Below are 23,646 nucleotides of genomic sequence, written 5' to 3' on the forward strand. Positions count from 1 at the left end.
GGTAGCCCAGTGCCTACCTACCAAACACCAGCATTCACAGCCAGTTCTTTCTAACAGCAATGAGGACAGATTCCTAACACAGTGAAGCTCAAGACCTCGAACATTCTGCTCCTGTATTTGCTTAATTGTTTTGTTTTGAACAGCACTCTCTACCCTTTCTCACTAACGCCTCTGAAATTTAAGTAAATACAAGTTCTATTAAGGAAAAAAAAAGCTTTGTCTAGATCTTCTACTGTTAGATGAATAATTCTATGATTTAATCAAGGTATTAGTCATACTAATGATTATAGACTTTAATCATCTACACATAAAAAAATAGATCAAGACATCAAATGTCATCAGACAACTAAAGCCAATATAAGAAGTCTCGGGTGTTGAGGTTGGAGTGGGTGGGTGGGAGTGGGAGCACCCTCATAGAAGCTGGGGAGGGGGATGGAAGAGGGGAGAAAGGGGATAACATTTGAAATGCAAATACATGACATATCCAAGACAAATAAAACTATTTTTTAAAAAAGTCTCAAAGAGTCCATATGATTTAGGATAGAGAATATAATACATGTATACATCACTGGTTTCCGATACAGGTCAGAAGCGGTCACACTGACAGGAAGCGCTGACAGTGGGAAGGCTGTCTTCTGATCTGTGGTGTAGTTCCAGCCACACTGGGATCCCTCTCATCAATGTTTCTTTACTTTCTAGGACACCAATCTTAATCCAGCAGTTGTTAGTGAAAGAAGACATATCCAGGCACTTATTCCCTTTAAAAACCTATTTTTGCTCTAAGCAAAGTCCTATTCCCTGCCCCTTCCTTTTGGCTATCAAGAGACTTGCAATTAAAGCAAACTAAATGTAAATAATCAAAACTATGTTTTTGCTGGATGTTTACTTTGGATAAAATGTTTGAAGTTACAATGATGCATTGTACTACAGATGCAGAAAATAATTTAAGACTGTAGTTTAAGTTCTGATACACGCTAAATGTAAGACCTCCCAGCAGGAATACTTTCTTAACAAAAATAGGTATTTTGGGTGTCAAAAGATCTACTACAAAAGTTTTCCCCCACCAAAGCAGCCTCCTTACACCAATACATCTTTTCTGCAAAATGAGTCCCTTGGCTGTGAAAGAAGCGCGTCATCCAGTACAGAGCGCTCTGCAGGTAACATCTGACTGCACAGGGCCACGGCACCACACGCTTACTCGGCTTTACCAGTTTTCAGCACAGCAACAAGCATTTAAAAGTCATTTCCATCGTTTCTTTGGTTAACAGATGTTGATCCCAAATTCTATAAAACACACCATCACACACTCAGAAATAATCACGGGTCTAGTTAAACTACTCCGACTGAAGAGGACATTATCTCCTGTCCTTTTTACCAGCTTTCCTCTTCCCAGAGAGTAGGTGCTTGGGCTTCATATCAAACACATGCCTATCTGCTTCCCCCTTCTTCCCCAAGCGATTCATCTTCTTCTGGGCTTTCTTCATCATGGTCTTGGCTTTCTTCACCATCTACACAGGAGAACACACAACAATGAAAACCACATTTCTGTCCTGCATTGTAATTACCTGGGAACCATTTTACCAAAGTCAGAAGGAACCATCAAGACCCAGTTGTCTCAGTCACCGGGTTCTCAGACCACCACACTATCTGCAGGAGCTCAATGACTACGTGAGGAAGCCTTGAACCTTTCTACAGTTATACACTATAAGAGCATCTGAGCTCAGTGACTACATGAGGAAGCCTTGAGCCTTTCTACAGTCATACACTACAAGAGCATCTGAGCTCAGTGACTACGTGAGGAAGCCTTGGACCTTTCTACAGTTATAGACTATAAGAGTATCTGAGCTCAGTGACTACGCGAGGAAGCCTTGGACCTTTCTTCCGTTAGTAGACTACAAGAGCATCTGTTCAGACTTCCATGGTCTGAACCTTCTGACTCATGTCAATGCCAGTATTGAAACCCATAGACCAATAGTGTAATCTTACTCCCGGGTGAACATGGAGCAGTCTGGACTCTCAGGCCGCTTAGGAGTCATAGTAAAACACTACCTCAACTCAACACTCACTTCCTAGACTTCCAGATAGAAATGACATCTGAAATGAAAACTTCAGCCTTCTATTAGAGAACCTGCTAGTTTACATAAGTTTTCTCTTATATTTGAATTTTCAAAATAGTAAAAAAAAAGTTTTTTCTCAAAAAGAAATTTCAGTGAGATTTTAAGCAACTATTGCACCTTTGAAAAAGACATTACAAATTATACCATAGTGACAAGCTACCACCTTGAAGAGATAACAATTCCCCTAATGAGGAAAATGAACCAAGTTTTCCCAGCCTACTTCCTCACTGGAAATGGGGCCTCTTCCTAGTATTTTGCAAACAGTTGGGACCTAAGCCTAGACTATCCATACTTTATGAGGCCATGTCTGTCTATCTGCCATGTCAAGGGGTTCAGAATGGTTTGCCAGAACACCTATCCAGGGGATCCAACTGCTTCTGGTCCAAGTTCCTCTCCAAAGGATGCTACAAAGTAGAAGATAGGATGAACAGCTAATCTCTTAATCACAACCCTCCTCAAGTAATGGCTGGTGCTTGCTGGAGGTTCTATAAACACCCCTGAAGGTTCTTATTTTCTTTTGTCCCAGATCAACGAAACAAACCTTGACATCCCGAAGACCAGAAACATCACGTGGCGTTTTAGAGCAACTCCGACTGCGACTGCGGGCTATGGAAGAGGGAGGAACAGACTCTTCTCGTTTTCTTTTCCTGGTGACACTCCGAGATCTTCTGGCCTGGACTGCATAGTGGGCCTGGAAAACAAACAGTGCTCTTGGTAACAATCGAAATTAGTCCAACAAGAAGAGAAAACAGACGAGCTCTTAAAGACAATATCACTCGCAAGTGAAAGACTCTGGAAGGCCTACTGCAGCTTACTCGCGGGCTCTGGTCTGAAGCCAGGGGTTAAGGGTCAGACGCAGTGCTATGCTCTCCTGTGTCTCCTGACAAGGCTTCAGGAATGTCCAGCTCAGCACCCATGCTGGTGGTGAGTAAGATGGTGCTCTTAGGCCGCAGCTCTTGCACATCCTGTGCACTAATGTTCTTTACTGGATAACATCAATCACAAGCAGTGATGGCAATGGCTTTGGTCCACAGTTCACATGATGTATGCTGAGGTTTTAACCTCCCACTCCAAACAGCTGAGGCAGTAGGCATATGCACCAGCTACATTATGTATATCATGTGCATGCCATGACATTTACATTAGCAGATCACCTAGTGACAGATTTCTCAGAAGGTACCCGCATCGTTAAGCAAACTGACTGTGGGAAGGGTTTGGCAGCACATGCCTGCCACCAGCACTGGAGAACTAGAGGCAGGGAAAGACTGAGTTTGAAGGCAGGCTGGGCGACACAGCAAGACAATGAACGTCTCAAAACAACAAAAGCACGGATCATCTGAAACCACACTGCCCCTCCAGACTTACATTGTCTTTATCATCCATGTCCACGCCAAGACTACGCATCTCATTCTCTAAATCTGCCCGTTGAACCTGAGAAGGTGGGGAGGGGAGGGAAGATAACTTGTTTTAAGTAAAATGTCTGTTGAAATTTAATTTTAAAAGAAAAGGAGAGAGAGAGAGAGAGAGAGAGAGAGAGAGAGAGAGAGAGAGAGAGAGGAAAAACACAGGTGAAGCTGTGCTGGACAGAGAAGTGGTAGACACGTGCTCTGCTCTCGGTTACTGGATGCCAGCCCGCAGCCCTCATCCTTTCCTCAGGACTGGAACAGAAAAGACTAGAGCATCTGGCCTTTAGTCCCTGGTTCCAGAGGCTACCTGGGGTAAAGTTGAGTCTTTTTAACTATGGACTTCAGGCCATACACAAGAGTCAGTCAGTCAGTCCGTCTCTCGGTTTCTCTCATCTTCTGCCCCCTTTACACATGCTCCATTTTCTTCCTAAGAAATAGAAAGCTGCACCAACTATGTCTCTATGGAAGGACATGCTACAGTCTTGCACCATTACATGTAATATTATATATAATGTCCTCTCCAAGGCAGACGACAGAACTTAAAAATGTCCGTTCCCCTTCCCCCGCCTTTCTGTACGGGAGCAGGCCAGGTCTGATTACCCTGTGGCAGCAAACTCAAGACCCTGTTTCAGAGGCGCACAGGTATGTAGCACAGAAAGGCCTAAAGAGGCTGGGCGGACAGACGTAGTCTGTTAGCATTAGTTTAGAAGCTTGCCCATCACACATTTACAGTCCAGGATCCAAGTATGTTTATACAAAAAGCTTTAATAAAAACCTAAAAGAACAGAGTTTGAAGTGACTCTAGATGCCTAGCATACAGGAAAATGAGAAACACCCAGCCATGTGCTAAGAGGGGTCACATGGCCCAGGACTGAAGGTCCCTTCAGATTGCCCTCATTCAGCACTTCACTGCCTTCATCTCTTAAATTTTAAAATACACTTTACGATGAACTGGCAAATGTAATCAACAAAAGGGAATGTTTTCCCAATTGTGAGGTACTCTAGTAAATTATGCAAACTCAAAGACAGGATCAGGGGAACCACACTCTGTAATTAGAGAGTTGAGCTCTAGAGGCCCTGCCCCATAACCTGCAAGTGGGGCTAGCCTGGTGCAAGGAAACTCTCAGCCTTACGGTCTTGATGCCCCCTTCAGGCAGGGAGACAGTGTGAGATGTGAATTAACTGAGGGATACCCAACAGAGTCAGTGCAGGGCTGATTGATGGCTTGATGGGGGAGATTTCTCTCACCCAGCCGGAGTCAAATAAAGGATCCACGTGTCAGCATACAGCAGGAGAGACTGAGTTTGTTCCTGCTCCGGGTCTTCAGAGTATAGCTGTACAGTGACTATTACCTACTGTAAATGCTTGTTGCCAGTTGGGATAACTTCAGTTTCTGGACAGTTCAATTACACCCCACAAAAACAAACAGTGCACTTGCTACACAGAAGCCATGGCAAGACTGCTATGTTCTCGGGGTGAGAGAATTGCTGCATGGACTAGAGAAGGCACTACAGCTGAGGGAAGACAGACTCGTGAACCAGAGTGTCTTCTCACAGACAACTAAGCACCAGGAGAAACAACACGTCTGTGAATATTAGTGGCCGCCCAAGCACATGAAAACAGTATTTTCAAACCAGGAGCGTCCATTGTGGAATCTACAACGCCAACCCCCCACCTCCAACCCCCACCTCCATTATACTTTAACTGCCCAGTATCTGTCCCTTTTGGGAACCTGCCACTCACTCCCTGACCTCAGCTTTCAGGAAGGCTATGGACACAGAGGTAGTTCCAACAAGAACAAAAGTAAAGACAATGACATCCCGACACAAAGCCAAGTGGTGCTCAGGGTCCATTCACACCTGGAGAGCGATGCTCCTATGCTCAGCAGCATCAGGGGCTGGCGAGCTGCCTTGTGGATTTAGGAGTCTCAATCAATAGAAAACTTAGGTAACAAAAATGCACACTGGCACACGGCTGTACTCCTGGCACCTATGGAGCAGGAGTCGGGAAGGAACTCCTTGGCTACAGGCTCAAGGCTAGCCCGGACTACCTGAGACCCTCTTTAACAACTACCTAACATCCTTGGCCATCATCAGGTTTCGGTTTAACTCACATCACGGCAGCAATGACTCAGTCTGCAGCAGGGATGCACCTGGAGCTGCAATGCATGGAGAGAAGTTGCAGCCCAGAGCAAAGACCCTGCGAACGCCCGGGTGTGCCGCACCTGACATCCCAGGCAGTGAAGTCTGGCTCTCATGGCAGATTACACAGGATCCAGCATGCAAGCCTGGACTTGGCTCTGCGGTGCTCCAGACTAACCTTCTTAGCAGTCCGGGGCATCCGGGGTCCCTGTGTGTTCTTTTCTTTGGACTGTAGAATTTTCAACTTCTTCTCTCTAATTTGTTTTGCCAGCTGTGGATTTCCACCATTTCCTCGTCTTCACTCTCAGACTCACTGTCATACTCCCCAGCAGCTGTTCTGAGCTCTTCTTCCTTTTCCAACTCTTCTAATTTCTTTAAAAAGAATCATGAAGTTAAGAAGGAAACCCTGCAGGGAAGTAAGTGCAGCGACATATTTACAGGAATCATGTTTCCTCAAATTCCTGAAGGTATGAGAATGCTGTGTGGTCTCGTCACAACCGGGGCCCACGTGTACAGTTAATCTCATGGGAAAGAGGATTTATGAAGGCCAAAGAGACAGCATGACCAACGTATGCACTGTTTTCTGCCAATTGCATTTCATCTTTAAAGATAATGAGGGACCCCTTCCCTCATTCCCTAGTGTCCCCAGCAGATACACAAAATAATCTGTACAAACCCCCATTCATCTTCTCAAATACCATACTAAGCACAACTGCACTGGTGACAAAGTGAAACTTTAAATGCACAGAGGTTGGGGATGCAGCGAGGTGACAAAGCTCACAAGCACAAGATCCTGGGTTCACTCCCCAGCAACGCACACAAACACGCACACGCACACACACAGAAACATAGATAAATGGGAAGATAATCGTGTAAACATTGACGCGCTATGAAAAAGCATGCAAAGGATAGGTGCCCCAGCAGGAGAGAGGTCGGCGGTGGGCCAGCTCTCTGTGGGAATGTGTCTAAGAAAGGCACTGAGGTCAATCCCCCCTTCCAGATTAGAAGGAACCAAACATAAAAAGGTCAGTGAGACAGAGAAATCTGTAAATCAGAGCTCATACCCCATGGACTGAATTTTCTTGTTAATTCGCTGTCACTTGCTAAACTAGCAAAAGACTACAGGAGGTTGTCTGAGAAGACTCAGAAGATGTTCCAGAGAGAGGATGGAACCAGGGACAGGATGGATCTCCACACTGGACATCAACACAAGCAAAATGATGGGGCCACTGCAGCTCGGTGGGGAAGGCTGGGCGCCACCAGGACCACACAGAAAAAGAATAATTAATGTCCTTTGATTTGAGAAGTGATGTCTCCAAGAGAGCAAAAACAGGGTGAAAAAGATGTCTGAGGGCATAGAACAAAAGGAGAACAAGGAAGGAGTAAAAGTTGGTGAAATTCTTCTAGTCTCATCAAAGTGGGGCAAGTAATTTAAAAAGCATTGCAGACCTTCATGATAGCAGGATCGATATAATCAGCAACATTGTGGCCTTCCCAAATCTCTGGTATCTTATCATACTTCTCAGATGAATTCATTAAGTCCCAGTATTCTAATATTGAAAGGAAAAAGGAGTTATGTTTATGGTAGTTTCTCAAATCTTCAAGTACTGTGTCATCAAGATGACTACTCTGGATAATCCCTTTATAAGTAAAACCACTTTACAGCCTAACAAAACAGCTGTGTTCAACACCCTTAACTTACTCTTAACAAGAACAATACTGACCCGTGTGTCCAACTTCCAAATACTACAGAAAAAGAATCCTTTCATCTGAAACAACAGGACATTATTTATACACAGCTCTGTAAGTCTGCAACTTCTAATCTTCAAAAAAGTAAAATCTTGGGGGCTGGAGGGATGGCTCAGTGGTTAAGAGAACTGACTACTCTTACAGAAGTCCTGAGTTCAATTCCCAGCAACCACATGGTAGCTCACAGCCATCTGTAATGGGATCTGATGCCCTCTTCTGTGTGTGTGTGAGGACATCTTGAGTGGACTCATATATAATAAATAAATATTAAAAAAAAAAGAAAAAAGTAAAAGTTTATAAACCAATAAACTCACTGGAAGACTTTCACTCACTGAGTTCCTTTCTTTTCTGAAACACTTTTCATACAACTGACACTCCAGAACACCTTACTTATTCTGAAGATCCAAAATATAATCATCTCCCATTTCCAACTCAAGATCTCATTCCTGAAAAGAAAGCCCCAAAAGTTTGACTTAGCTTTATGTCCCCAGATGCTTTGCAGCCTCCTTCCCGATGAAGCAGCCTCTGACCTTTTGCACATCTATGTTTATCAGGAGGGCTGTTTTGCCCACCTGGGGACTACGTGTCTCATGGACTTTGTTCACTGAACTACGACATCAACTGAAAAGCTCCAGTCAATCATATGCTAAGGATTCACCACTGTGTCCCTGAATCTTACAGGGCCAAACCCTGGGCACACTCAATTTGCATCTCCTGTACCAAGGAGGCTTCACATGGCTAAGACCACCACCCAGCATCACTTTTTCTGGTGCATAGGCAGGCCTTCTGTCCCTGTTCATAAGAAACTCGGACAAAGAGGTCCAGTAACCTACCCTCTTCTTCTTGGGCTCTGCGATCTCCATTCTCTTCCGACAAGCTACCACTCCTTCTGGGATTAAAGGGGGTCTCTCCTAAGAAGACATTGTTTAAAGTATGTGAAATGCCTTCCCGAGTATGAAAGAAACTTAAAGGAACCAAACACACACACACACACAAAGGCAGTCTGCAAGGGAAACACAAAACAACCCACACCAATTAAAATAAAGTGCATTCTGGGGAGTGAGGTAGGTAAAAGAGACCAGGCAACCACCAAAATTGATTCTATAGTTCATTTGGAAAAAAAAAACAAAAATTATCATAAAACTTATAAGAAAAACACACAGGAAAACAGTAGAATGAGAAACAGACATAAACCTAAGTATGTTTAGAATTCAACAGCATTAAATTCATTAATTAGTTGAGAACAATGACCACTCCATGAAACAAGTAGTAAACCACACCTCCCTCAGGAAAAACTAAATTGAGCACACACAAAACTCTATTCAGAAGAAAAAAGAAAGCAAACAGAAACAAAAATATGAAAATACAGAGAAAAATGACACTAAAGTATTTTAGAAATAATGTCGCCAGTTCTCTAGAACCCACAATCTAATAACTACGAAAGAGCACTAATGCTAATGTAATGAAAATGTGCAGGGTTTTTGAGATGTTTAAAAACAACAATAAAATAAAGAGGGGCTGGAGAGATAGTTCAGTGGTTAAGAAAATCTGCAGGTTGTTCCTGCGGAGGACCTAGTTCAGTTCACAGGACTCAGGAGTCAAGCGGCTCACCGCTAACTATGACTTCAGGGGATCTGATGCTGTCTCTGGACCTCCACAGACACCAGGAATGCACACTGTGTACATATTTACAAAGCAGGCAAGGAAAAAAGTGATAAAGAAAACAACTTTTAGGAACTTATATCCTAAAATACAGATTTATTTGTAGGAACACATCTATAAAGATGTAGACTGCTTATAATGGCAGAAAAACATAAAAATATGCTTCCACTGGCTCAATTTAAAAAACAGGGGGGATGGGGACGTGTGACAATTGCACCCAAGCTACTTCTAAGGGACAAACAACAAGTTACAACGCAGACTGTGACAGGGAGAAGTAGGTGCACAGAACTCTTCTTTACTTCATCCCTCCCACAGGCACGTGTGACTTCACCAGGAATGAAAAAGTGAAACCCGAGTGTGACTCTGGGCAACACCAGGAAGAGGCACGTGCCAAGCGGCCACCGGCCCAGCACAGCAACACAAACTGAAGCCTGCGAAGAAGGGCGGCCTTGCCTTACCTTGTCATCTCTCTTGTTGGGCACAGCTAAGTGCAATCTGTTCAGAACCTCATTCACTTTATTTCCTTTCATTTTCGTTTCTACTCGGTGAGCCAAAAGCCTATCACAAGCCTAAGAAAGTAGAAAAATAAGAGTCACAAAGCCATTGAGGCCAGTCCCCAGCCTCACACTGCAAGGAAGAATCAAGTCCTCCACTCATCCACAGGTTCACAACCCAGTATGGAACTTCCTACATATTTTCTTTCAGCAGGTAACTAGGTTCCCCAAAGGTTCACCTAACAATTTAAACAACTAATCGTATTCAAGGAAAACAAAAACAAACACAAAAACAAAAACCCAACCTAAATTATTTCCAGTGTTAGTAATTCCCAAAATGCAAACAGTTTCCCATAACTGACCGTTCTCAGACAAAAACACTAGCCCTGAGTTAAGAAAGCACCAACCTCCGTTTTAACTTGAATGACACCTTCCTCAGTCAGGGTGCTGGTCTCGATGACAGGAAATCCTTCAGCCTGCAAGTCTAGAAATATTTTCTGGAATACAAAGAAAAGAAGGGCAACATGCATTAATGTTTTGTGAATGGAGGTTGCAAACACTATTTGCTCAACAACTATGATTTGTTTTTAACTCTAAGAACAGTTTTAAGTTAATTTCTACAACAATCTTATATAATTAAAAATAAATAAATAAATACATAAGTGGAACAGCAGAGCCAGATGGATCTCTGAGTTCAAGGCCAGCCTGGTTTAAAGTGAGGCTCTACGACAGTCAAAGCTACAGAGAAAAATGTTGCCTCAAAAATTAAACAAACAAACAAACCCCCACAGAATCAAACCGAATCAAAGTCAGAAGCTCTGTGGAATACTCTGTAAGATTTCCCCTACTCCCCAACTCCCAGCACTAGGGGTTAAACTCAGCTACAAGCAAGCTCCCACTGACCTATATCCACAAACTCAAGATGCAATTTCTCAGGAGGAAAAATGCAAAAGAAGAGGATGACCAACTTTTATTGTTTTGTTTTAAGAAGGCAGACCCTGGATTCGTAGTTCAGGCTGGCCTAGAACACATACACCATGTAATACAAGCTAGCTTCTGCCTCAGTCTCCCTGCTGGGATTTCTGAAGCACAGTTCCTCATGAAGACAGGACCAACTTTTCAAAAGACGTTTTCAATGCTATTCCTTATTTTAAAGTTTCTGCTATAATAGCCCAAGAGAATTCTTCAGAAAATACAAAAATATTTGCTGTTTCATTTTGTGAATCACTAAGACTCTAAAGAAGGGACGCAATATGCTCTTCTCAAATGTTTACAACTACAAACCTCTCTCTAGCTTAGAGACGGGGGACCAACTTCTAATAGACACTAAAAGTTCCCATGAACAAGGTCAACTTCTATTATCAAGGGTGTAGAGCATGATTTCAGCGAAAGCTAGGGTCTCTGAGCACAAATCCTGTCACTTAACAACGAATGACCCGGGGTGTAAAACAGTCACTGTGACCCAGGGTGTAAGGCAGTCACTGTGACCCAGGGTGTAAGGCAGTCACTGAGCCCCCAGTCATGTGATAACTGTTGACTGTTACTACGATGTGACAACACACCAATGTTGAAGGACAGGCTCTACAGTGCAAGCCCTAAGCAAGCTGTACATTTCTACAGCATCCACTTCCCAATTCCTGTAACACCAACGACTGCTGGGTAGGCACTGTTTTCACTAGAGAGAATCAGAGACCAGAAAGATAACCTACAGTGATGTCAGCTCTCTACTAACAGCTGGTCAGTGACCAATTATCCAGGCAGTACCTTCACTAGCCAGACATGTGGGGCTCCGCAGGGTGACTCCCTTTCCTACCACATTGCTGAGTAGTAAAGCTGGACCTGAGCTGACCCCAAAGCCTGAGCACCTGACCAGTTTGTTTCACTTGTAAGCCTTCCTGGCTCTACCCACTCCCTTCCCGCCTCCTCCTCTCTTCAATGCCATATGGACTGACAAATTAAGATTATTTATAAGATATAAAGAGTTTTTGTTTCTCTGCTTTTTAAAATAAACTGATTCTCTGACATCAGTTAGATAATTAGTAATTTAAAGAATATACGATCCTGCCAGCTGGAATGAGCAGACGGGAGGATAAAGAGTTCAAGGCCATCCTAACCTACATTAGTCCTGTCTTTAAATAAGTAAGTAGTTGAAAAAAAAAACCCCAAACTTGCTGTGTTCTGCCCTAAGAAGACAACTTAGGACAAACTAATGCTTCCCATGGACAGAAGTCCCTTCCACTCAGGAACCATCCACCTTGGTTTAAACATGACAAAAGATATAAAGATATATCCAGACAGCTCTTTCAGTGTGCACTTGTCACCTGTGCAAACTCATACTGCTCCATACCCCAGGGGGTTGGATGAGGAGTCTATGAGCCCTAGGGTATTAATTTCTGACAAGCTACAGGTAAACATGAAGGGAACTTCTACTCAGGGATGGCAGTGAGAGCACTGTTCAAGTACCTGTCTCTCAAAGCATTTATCCTGAAAACTGTCTACTAAAAGGGTTAAACTGTTTGAAAATTTTTGACTACCAATGCAGCCTACCTCATGGATAATGCTGGCAGACACTGAACTTAGAAGGTGTTCTCCCTTACTCACTTGCAAACTTACTTAGCTACAGATTCCACTATGTAATAAAGTAAGCCATATTTACACTCGTTCTAAAGAGAAACTTGTGGGAAATACTTCCCTAGAACATTTCATAGCCTAAGGCCTGGAAAAGATAAAAGTACACATGACTTGAGGTACCTGGCTTCCCCTTGGGTACCAATTTAAAAGCAGTCCTTTTCTAGGGAAGCACATTTCCCAGTGGTTTAGTGTAGCAACCCCAGAACACAGGCGTTCCTACAGACTGGACACAGAGCAGGAGTCAGGAACCTACACTCCAGCTTTAATGTCCTACCACTAAACCACTGAGGATCATCTTAGTTCTCGAATAGAAACCTGATCTGGGAGCACTAAAAATCTTTCTAAAGGACGGTCTAAGGACTCACAGCTACTTTAAAAGAAAGTATACATAATTAATGTATCAGTGACTTACCTGATCTCCTTCAGAAAGTCAGCTATTCTCTTCACATCACATTTGTTTGGTACAACAATAAGAGGCTAGCAAGGAAGAAAAGAAGTTACTACTTTTACACTATAGAATCATGTATAGAATCATGTATAGAATCATGTATAGAATCATGTATAGAATCACGTGTAGAATCATGTATAGAATCATGTATAGAATAATGTATAGAATCATGTATAGAATCATGTATAGGATAATGTATAGAATAATGTATAGAATCATGTAGTCCCTCTCCTTGTCCATGCCTTTGCTTCCTGCCATTTCTCTGACCCAAGCTGAAATCAATTACTGGTATAAAACACCAAGTGGAAAGTTCTATAAATAAACAACTTGTAAATAAAATGTGCTCCATCCTAAGCAGTGCAATGAAGTCTTGTCTTAGTGCTGCATTCCCACCAGGACACAGATCATCCCTTTGTCTGGCTTACTACTGTCTGTGCTACCAGGCAACCAGGTTTATGTAAGTTGTCACATCACTAACATCTGTGGTGAATGAACATAGAATGGCTTCAGTGGTCTTGGAACCCATTACCTATGAGTGAGAAGGTGCTACTACGTAAATTAAGCATTAGTTAGCACACTTACCTTGTTGATAAACAGGGGTCTGATATTCTGGAAGAGTTCTAATTGCTCCTTCAACCCATGTCCACACTGCTCAGACAAATCCAACACATACAGAACTGGGCCAGGGCTGTGATGGCCTGCATCTCAATGGTGTTCCGATCCTCCAAAGGATGATCCGAAATCCCTGGAGTATCTACAACCTAACAACCAGGCTTCATTAACCGAAGTACACTCACTCCAAAGTGTCTCGGCTGTCCCAGAGTCACTCTCCTACATCCAAAACAGTTCTAACAAAACTAGTGTGTAAAATGCAACATTGAAAACTGCCCACAATAACCAAAGGAACAAGGAGAAAAAGTACTTATTTTTTAATAAGACAAAAACCCAATACAGGAGCTGGTATGGTGGCTCTCATCTGTAACTGCCATGAGTGTAAAACTAGAGTGACTACAGTGAGTGAGCTAAGGTCACCCTGACTAGAGAGACCCTGCCTGTCTCAAAAGAACAGATGCAGGCATCTAAGGAAACCCTGCAGAGTCCACTGAAGAGACATTGGCCCTGGGAGAAATGAGCCTTTTTTTCACATGGCTATCAAAACTGACAAACTCTCCCACCTCCTAAAGACTTGGCTTCTTCATCTTTTTTTTTTTTTTTACTTTTTTTTTGGCTTTATTAAATTGAGTATTTCTTATTTACATTTCGAGTGTTATTTCCTTTCCCGGTTTCCAGGCCACCATCCCCCTAACCTCTCCCCCTCCCCTTCTGTATGGGTGTTCCCCTCCCCATCCTCTCCAAATTGCCACCCTCCCCCTCAACAATCACATTCACTGGGGGTTCAGTCTTAGTAGAACCCAGGGCTTCCCCTTCCACTGGTGATCTTACTAGTATATTCACTGCTACCTATGAGGTCAGAGTCCAGGGTCAGTCCATGTATAGTGTTTAGGTAGTGGCTTAGTCCCTGGAAGCTCTGGTTGCTTGGCATTGTTGTTCATATGGGGTCTCAAGCCCCTTTAAGCTCTTCCAGTTCTTTCTCTGATTCCTTCAATGGGGGTCCTGTTCTCAGTTCAGTGGTTTGCTGCTGGCATTCGCCTCTGTATTTGCTGTATTCTGGCTGTGTCTCTCAGGAGCGATCTACATCCGGCTCCTGTCAGCCTGCACTTCTTTGCTTCATCAATATTGTCTAATTGGGTGGCTGTATATGTATAGGCCACATGTGGGGCCGGCTCTGAATGGGTGTTCCTTCTGTGTCTGTTTTAATCTTTGCCTCTCTATTCCCTGCCAAGGGTATTCTTGTTCCCCTTTTAAAGAAGGAGTGAAGCATTCACATTTTGATCATCCGTCTTGAGTTCATGTGTTCTATGAATCTAGGGTAATTCAAGCATTTGGGCTAATAGCCACTTATCAATAAGTATATACCATGTGTGTTTTTCTGTGATTGGGTTACCTCACTCAGGATGATATTTTCCAGTTCCATCCATTAGCCTATGAATTTCATAAAGTCATTGTTTTTCATAGCTGAGTAATATTCCATTGTGTAGATGTACCACATTTTCTGTATCCATTCCTCTGTTGAAGGCATCTGGGGTTTTCCAAGCTTCTGGCTATTATAAATAAGGCTGCCGGTTGGGGATTTAGCTCAGTGGTAGAGCGCTTGCCTAGGAAGCGCAAGGCCCTGGGTTTGGTCCCCAGCTCCGAAAAAAAAAAAAAAAGAATAAATAAGGCTGCTATGAACATAGTGGAGCACGTGTCTTTTTTTGAATATTTATTATTCATTCATTTATTCATTCATTCATTCTACAACCCAATTGCTTCCTCCCAGCTCCACCCCCATGGAGTCTCTCCCCTCCCTCTCCCCTTTCCCTGAGAGGGTAGGGCCCCCTGTAGGTATCCCCCAACCCTGGCACATCAGGTCTCTGCAGAGCTAGATGCATTCTCTCCCACTAAGGTCAAACAAGGCAGACCAGTTGGGGAACGAATTCCATAGACAGGCAACAGATTTAGGGAGAGCCTCTGCTCCAGGTTTTGGTGGACTCCCATGAAGACTGAACTACCCAACTACACATCTGCTACATATGTGCAGGAAGGCCTAGGTCCAGCCCGTGTATGTGCTCTTTGGTTGGTGGTTCAGTCTGTGAGAGCCCCAAAGGTCCAGGTTAGTTAACTCTGTTGGTCTTCCTGTGTATCCCTCAGTCCTTCCCTCAACTCTTCCATAAGAAACTCCCAGCTCTAATGTTTGACTGTGGGTCTCTGCATCTGTCTGAGTCAGCTGCTGGGTGGAGTCTCTCAGAGGACAGTGATGCTAGGCTCCTATCTGCAAGCAGAACAGAGTATTTATTAATCATGTCAGGATTGATGCTTGCCCACGGGATGGGTCTCAATTTGGGCCAGTTATTGGTCAGTTATTCCTTCAGTCTCTGTTCTATCTTTGTCCCTGCATTTCTTTTATTTTTTTTATTAACTTGAGTATTTCTTATATACATTTCAAGTGTTATTCCCTTTCCCGGTTTCCGGGCAAACATCCCCCTCCCCCCTCCCCTTCCTTATGGGTGTTCCCCTCCTCCCCTCCCCCCATTGCCGCCCTCCCCCAAAAGTCTAGTTCACTGGGGGTTCAGTCTTAGCAGGACCCAGGGCTTCCCCTTCCACTGGTGCTCTTACTAGGATATTCATTGCTACCTATGAGGTCAGAGTCCAGGGTCAGTCCATGTATACTCTTTAGGTAGTGGCTTAGTCCCTGGAAGCTCTGGTTGCTTGGCATTGTTGTACATATGGGGTCTTGAGCCCCTTCAAGCTCTTCCAGTTCTTTCTCTGATTCCTTCAACGGGGGTCCTATTCTCAGTTCAGTGGTTTGCTTCTGGCATTCGCCTCTGTATTTGCTGTATTCTGGCTGTGTCTCTCAGGAGCGATCTACATCTGGCTCCTGTCGGTCTGCACTTCTTTGCTTCATCCATCTTGTCTAATTGGGTGGCTGTATATGTATGGGCCACATGTGGGGCAGGCTCTGAATGGGTGTTCCTTCAGTCTCTGTTTTAATCTTTGCCTCTCTATTCTCTGCCAAGGGTATTCTTGTTCCCCTTTTAAAGAAGGAGTGAAGCATTCACATTTTAATCATCCGTCTTGAGTTTCATTTATTCTAGGCATCTAGGGTAATTCAAGCATTTGGGCTAATAGCCACTTATCAATGAGTGCATACCATGTATGTCTTTCTGTGATTGGGTTAACTCACTCAGGATGATATTTTCCAGTTCCAACCATTTGCCTACGAATTTCATAGACTCGTTGTTTTTGATAGCTGAGTAATATTCCATTGTGTAGATGTACCACATTTTCTGTATCCATTCCTCTGTTGAAGGGCATCTGGGTTCTTTCCAGCTTCTGGCTATTATAAATAAGGCTGCGATGAACATAGTGGAGCACGTGTCTTTTTTATATGTTGGGGCATCTTTTGGGTATATGCCCAAGAGAGGTATAGCTGGATCCTCAGGCAGTTCAATGTCCAATTTTCTGAGGAACCTCCAGACTGATTTCCAGAATAGTTGTACCAGTCTGCAATCCCACCAACAATGGAGGAGTGTTCCTCTTTCTCTGCATCCTCGCCAGCATTTGCTGTCACCTGAGGTTTTGATCTTAGCCATTCTCACTGGCGTGAGGTGAAATCTCAGGGTTGTTTTGATTTGCATTTCGCTTATGACTAAAGATGTTGAACATTTAGGTGTTTCTCAGCCATTCGGCATTCCTCAGCTGTGAATTCTTTGTTTAGCTCTGAACCCCATTTTTTAATAGGCTTATTTGTCTCCCTGCGGTCTAACTTCTTGAGTTCTTTGTATATTTTGGATATAAGGCCTCTATCTGTTGTAGGATTGTTAAAGATCTTTTCCCAATCTGTTGGTTGCCATTTTGTCCTAACCACAGTGTCCTTTGCCTTACAGAAGCTTTGCAGTTTTATGAGATCCCATTTGTCGATTCTTGATCTTAGAGCATAAGCCATTGGTGTTTTGTTCAGGAAATTTTTTCCAGTGCCCATGTGTTCCAGATGCTTCCCTAGTTTTTCTTCTATTAGTTTGAGTGTGTCTGGTTTGATGTGGAGGTCCTTGATCCACTTGGACTTAAGCTTTGTACAGGGTGATAAGCATGGATCGCTCTGCATTCTTCTACATGTTGCCCTCCAGTTGAACCAGCACCATTTGCTGAAAATGCTATCTTTTTTCCATTGGATGGTTTTGGCTCCTTTGTCAAAAATCAAGTGACCATATGTGTGTGGGTTCATTTCTGGGTCTTCAATTCTATTCCATTGGTCTATCTGTCTGTCTCTGTACCAATACCATGCAGTTTTTATCACTATTGCTCTGTAATACTGCTTGAGTTCAGGGATAGTGATTCCCCCTGAAGTCCTTTTATTGTTGAGGATAGCTTTAGCTATCCTGGGTTTTTTGTTATTCCAGATGAATTTGCAAATTGTTCTGTCTAACTCTTTGAAGAATTGGATTGGTATTTTGATGGGGATTGCATTGAATCTGTAGATTGCTTTTGGTAAAATGGCCATTTTTACTATATTAATCCTGCCAATCCATGAGCATGGGAGATCTTTCCATCTTCTGAGGTCTTCTTCAATTTCTTTCCTCAGTGTCTTGAAGTTCTTATTGTACAGATCTTTTACTTGCTTGGTTAAAGTCACACCGAGGTACTTTATATTATTTGGGTCTATTATGAAGGGTGTCGCTTCCGTAATTTCTTTCTCGGCTTGTTTCTCTTTTGTGTAGAGGAAGGCTACTGATTTATTTGAGTTAATTTTATACCCAGCCACTTTGCTGAAGTTGTTTATCAGCTTTAGTAGTTCTCTGGTGGAACTTTTGGGATCAGTTAAATATACTATCATATCATCTGCAAATAGTGATATTTTGACTTCTTCTTTTCCGATCTGTATCCCCTTGACTTCCTTTTGTTGTCTGATTGCTCTGGCTAGAACTTCAAGAACTATATTGAATAAGGGAGAGAGTGGGCAGCCTTGTCTAGTCCCTGATTTTAGTGGGATTGCTTCAAGTTTCTCTCCATTTAGTTTAATGTTAGCAACTGGTTTGCTGTATATGGCTTTTACTATGTTTAGGTATGGGCCTTGAATTCCTATTCTTTCCATGACTTTTATCATGAAGGGGTGTTGAATTTTGTCAAATGCTTTCTCAGCATCTAATGAAATGATCATGTGGTTCTGTTCTTTCAGTTTGTTTATATAATGGATCACGTTGATGGTTTTCCGTATATTAAACCATCCCTGCATGCCTGGGATGAAGCCTACTTGATCATGGTGGATGATTGTTTTGATGGGCTCTTGGATTCGGTTTGCCAGAATTTTATTGAGTATTTTTGCGTTGATATTCATAAGGGAAATTGGTCTGAAGTTCTCTTTCTTTGTTGGGTCTTTGCGTGGTTTAGGTATAAGAGTAATTGTGGCTTCATAGAAGGAATTCGGTAGTGATCCATGTGTTTCAATTTTGTGGAATAGTTTGGATAATATTGGTATGAGGTCTTCTATGAAGGTCTTATAGAATTCTGCACTAAACCCGTCTGGACCTGGGCTCTTTTTGGTTGGGAGACCTTTAATGACTGCTTCTATTTCCTTAGGAGTTATGGGGTTGTTTACCTGGTTTATCTGTTCCTGATTTAACTTCGGTACCTGGTATCTGTCTAGGAAATTGTCCATTTCCTGAAGATTTTCAAGTTTTGTTGAATATAGGTTTTTATAGTAAGATCTGATGATTTTTTGAATTTCCTCTGAATCTGTAGTTATGTCTCCCTTTTCATTTCTGATTTTGTTAATTTGTACACACTCTATGTGTTCTCTCGTTAGTCTGGCTAAGGGTTTATCTATCTTGTTGATTTTCTCAAAGAACCAACTTTTGGTTCTGTTGATTCTTTCTATGGTCCTTTTTGTTTCTACTTGGTTGATTTCAGCTCTGAGTTTGATTATTTCCTGTCTTCTACTCCTCCTGGGTGTGTTTGCTTCTTTTTGTTCTAGAGCTTTTAGGTTTGCTGTCAAGCTGCTGACATATGCTCTTTCCTGTTTCTTTCTGCAGGCACTCAGCGCTATGAGTTTTCCTCTTAGCACAGCTTTCATTGTGTCCCATAAGTTTGGGTATGTTGTACCTTCATTTTCATTAAATTCTAAGAAGTTTTTAATTTCTTTCTTTATTTCTTCCTTGACTAGGTTATCATTGAGTAGAGCATTGTTTAATTTCCACGTATATGTGGGCATTCTTCCCTTATTGTTATTGAAGACCAGTTTTAGGCCGTGGTGGTCCGATAGCATGCATGGGATTATTTCTAACTTTCTGTACCTGTTGAGGCCCGTTTTTTGACCAATTATATGGTCAATTTTGGAGAAAGTACCATGAGGAGCTGAGAAGAAGGTATATCCTTTTGCTTTAGGGTAGAATGTTTTATAAATATCTGTTAAGTCCATTTGGCTCATGACTTCTCTTAGTCTGTCTAATTCTCTGTTTAATTTCTGTTTCAATGATCTGTCCATTGATGAGAGTGGGGTGTTGAAATCTCCTACTATTATTGTGTGAGGTGCAATGTGTGTTTTGAGCTTTAGTAAGATTTCTTTTACGTATGTAGTTGCCCTTGTATTTGGGGCATAGATATTTAGGATTGAGAGTTCATCTTGGTGGATTTTTCCTTTGATGAATATGAAGTGTCCTTCCTTATCTTTTTTGATGACTTTTAGTTGAAAATGGATTTTATTTGATATTAGAATGGCTACTCCAGCTTGCTTCTTCTGACCATTTGCTTGGAAAGTTGTTTTCCAGCCTTTCACTCTGAGGTAGTGTCTGTCTTTGTCTCTGAGGTGTGTTTCCTGTAGGCAGCAGAATGCAGGGTCCTCATTGCATATCCAGTTTGTTAATCTATGTCTTTTTATTGGGGAATTGAGACCATTGATGTTGAGAGATATTAAGGAATAGTGATTATTGCTTCCTGGTATATTCATATTTGGATGTGAGGTTATGTTTCTGTGCTTTTCTTCTCTTTGTTTTGTTGCCAAGACGATTAGTTTCTTGCTTTTTCTAGGGTGTAGCTTGCCTCCTTATGTTGTGCTTTACCATTTATTATCCTTTGTAGTGCTGGATTTGTAGAAAGATATTGTGTAAATTTGGTTTTGTCATGGAATATCTTGGTTTATCCATGTATGTTAATTGAAAGTTTTGCAAGGGTTGGGGATTTAGCTCAGTGGTAGAGCGCTTACCTAGGAAGCGCAAGGCCCTGGGTTCGGTTCCCAGCTCCGAAAAAAAGAACAAAAAAAAAAAAGAGAGTTTTGCAGGATACAGTAACCTGGGATGGCATTTGTGTTCTCTTAGGGTCTGTATGACATCTGTACAGGATCTTCTGGCTTTCATAGTCTCTGGCGAGAAGTCTGGTGTGATTCTGATAGGTCTGCCTTTATATGTTACTTGACCTTTTTCCCTTACTGCTTTTAGTATTCTTTCTTTATTTTGTGCATTTGGTGTTTTGACTATTATGTGTCGGGAGGTGTTTCTTTTCTGGTCCAATCTATTTGGAGTTCTGTAGGCTTCTTGTATGCCTACGGGTATCTCTTTTTTTAGGTTAGGGACGTTTTCTTCTATGATTTTGTTGAATATATTTACTGGTCCTTTGAGCCGGGAGTCTTCACTCTCTTCTATACCTATTATCCTTAGGTTTGATCTTCTCATTGAGTCCTGGATTTCCTGTATGTTTTGGACCAGTAGCTTTTTCCGTTTTACATTATCTTTGACTGTTGAGTCGATGATTTCTATGGAATCTTCTGCTCCTGAGATTCTCTTCTATATCTTGTATTCTGTTTGTGATGCTTGTATCTACGGCTCCTTGTCTCTTCCTTTGGTTTTCTATATCCAGGGTTGTTTCCATGTGTTCTTTCTTGATTGCTTCTATTTCCATTTTTAATTCCTTCAATTGTTTGATTGTGTTTTCCTGGAATTCTTTCAGGGATTTTTGTGATTCCTCTCTATAGGCTTCTATTTGTTTGTTTATATTTTCCTGGAATTCTTTCAGGGATTTTTGTGATTCCTCTCTGTAGACTTCTACTATTTATTTATGTTTTCCTGTGTTTCTGTAAGGGAGTTCTTCATGTCTTTCTTGAAGTCCTCCAGCATCATGATCAAATATGATTTTGAAACTAGATCTTGCTTTTCTCGTGTGTTTCAATATTCTGTGATTGCTTTGGTGGGAGAATTGGGCTCCAATGATGCCATGTAGTCTTGGTTTCTGTTGTTTGGGTACCTGCGCTTACCTCTCGCCATCAGATTATCTCTAGTGTTACTTTGTTCTGCTATTTCTGACACTGGCTAGACTGTCCTATAAGCCTGTGTGTCAGGAGTGCTGTAGACCTGTTTTCCTGTTTTCTTTCAGCCAGTTATGGGGACAGAGTGTTCTGCTCTCGGGCGTGTAGTTTTTCCTATCTACAGGTCTTCAGCTGTTCCTGTGGGCCTGTGTCTTGAGTTCACCAGGCAGGTCAGTTGGAGCTGGAAGGTTTGTCTTACCTGTGGTCCCGAGGCTCAAGTTTGCTCGTGGGGTGTTGCTTATGAGCTCTCCAAGGCGGAGGCATTCAGGAAGATCCTGCCCTTTCCGGGAGCTTCCGAGTACCAGGGTTCCAGATAGCGTTTGGTGTTTTCCTATGGAGTCAGAGATGTGGGCCGAGTGTAGACTCTTCTGGTTTCCCAGGCGTATCTGCCTCTCTGAAGGTTTAGCTTTCCCTCCCACGGGATTCGGGTGCAGAGAACTGTTTATCCGGTCATTCCCTCAGGCCAAAACCTTGTTTCTTATTTGCCTTTTGCCACTCTATTGAAGCCCTTCAACCTTTACAACAGTTTGATATTTACAAAGTTCACAGTGGAGAAATGATGGTTAAATTACATAAAAGAAAAAAAAACCTCAAAGTTTTAATGAAGTTTATGATTTATTTGCATTGGTGTTTTTCCAGCATGTATGTCTGTGCGAGCATGTTAAATTCCCTGGAACTGGAGTTACAGACAGTTGCGAGTTGTCATGTAGTTGCTGGGAATTGAACCCAGGTCCCCTAGAAGAGCAGCCAGTGCTCTTAACTGCTGACCCATCTCTCCAACCACAAGAAGCATCTATTTTCTGTAAATATGAATGCTAAATACTTCCCTTCTGGGAATATTTCAACCATTCTGCTTCATGTTCAAATGGTGTCTGCTGAACCACACTGCCATTGGATCTTTCTGATCCAGCCACCAAAAAAGCCAATGGTGGTTTTGCCTTGGAAAGCATTCAAGGCCGGGCAGGGGAATGAATGCAAAGGTGAGCCAACCAGTGCAAACTACTCGTTCACTTTTAAAGACGATGACGCCTAGGGACTGGGAGTCGGTTCTGCAGGCAAAAGCCATACAAGTCTGATGAGCTGACTTCAGCCCTTGGATGTAGTGATGCACAGCTGTAATCTCAGCTTTCCCAGGGTGACACGGGAGCACAGGCAGGAGACTTGGCAGGAAACTAGTGTGTAAGGAGAGAGACCCTGCCTCAAAACAAGAAGTACTTAGCTCTTCACTTTTTCTTCCTTTGTTTTGCAAAGGAAGGACAAGTTAGTACTTCAGGTCACCTTATAAATAGGAAACTATGTTCTATAGATAAGGTGACCTGACAAAGAAAATTTAGACTTTAAAATTTTTTCCTATTTTATTTTATGTGTATGAGTGCTTTGCCTGCATGTTGTTTGTTTGTATGCATGCATGTAAGCTTGGATTTTGTCTAAAGTTCTTCAAGACCTCACCAGTTCATCTGAGTCCATGGAAGCAGCAAGCAGCAAGCAGCCCCCAGAATATCATGAAAAGTTCTTTGGTGAGTTTCTGTCTACAAAGTCATGACAAGCAAAGATCAGCAACAAGATGTAAGGTGAACCAATGCCAGAGACTCCTCCCACTGGCTGTGGGGTCATATTTCTATTCTTTCTAAACATCGTATGTCCTCTCATGTGCTTGCTTCAGCAAAACATCCTTTCACCTATCTTCCCCAACAAAACATCATATGACATAACTGAGTTTCCAAAGAAACCATAAAATACCACTTCGTGTGTGTGTGTGTATGTGTGTGTGTGTGTGTGTGTGTGTGTGTGTGTGTGTGTACATATATACCTGCAGAGATAAGAAGAGAACATTAGACCTCCTGGAGTTGGGTTGCAGGTGGTTAAGAACCACCACATATGAGTACTAAGAACCGAACTAGGGTCTTCTGCAAGACCAGCAAGTGCTCTTAATCTGCTGAGAATCTCTCCAGATCTAAAATTTAGACTTCTGGTTGTTGTGTTTTTGCCAAATAGCTTTTAGAGTACAGTATTTGCCTAGTGTGTCCAAGGTCCTGAGTTTGGCATCTGCATAAAAAAGAAAGACAGGGAAAGATGGGGTCAGAGGTGGAAAGGAAGTGAGGGGA

General features: G+C 42.5%; 1 pseudogene; it reads right to left on the bottom strand.

Moving 5' to 3' along the window:
- Positions 1–278: 278 nt before the first annotated feature.
- Positions 279–7,679, bottom strand: LOC134482732 (GTP-binding protein 4-like; annotated as a pseudogene).
- Between the last annotated feature and the right edge of the window lie 15,967 nt (positions 7,680–23,646).

The sequence above is a fragment of the Rattus norvegicus genome, chromosome 17 (genome assembly GCF_036323735.1).
Source record: "Rattus norvegicus strain BN/NHsdMcwi chromosome 17, GRCr8, whole genome shotgun sequence".
NCBI lineage: Eukaryota > Metazoa > Chordata > Mammalia > Rodentia > Muridae > Rattus > Rattus norvegicus.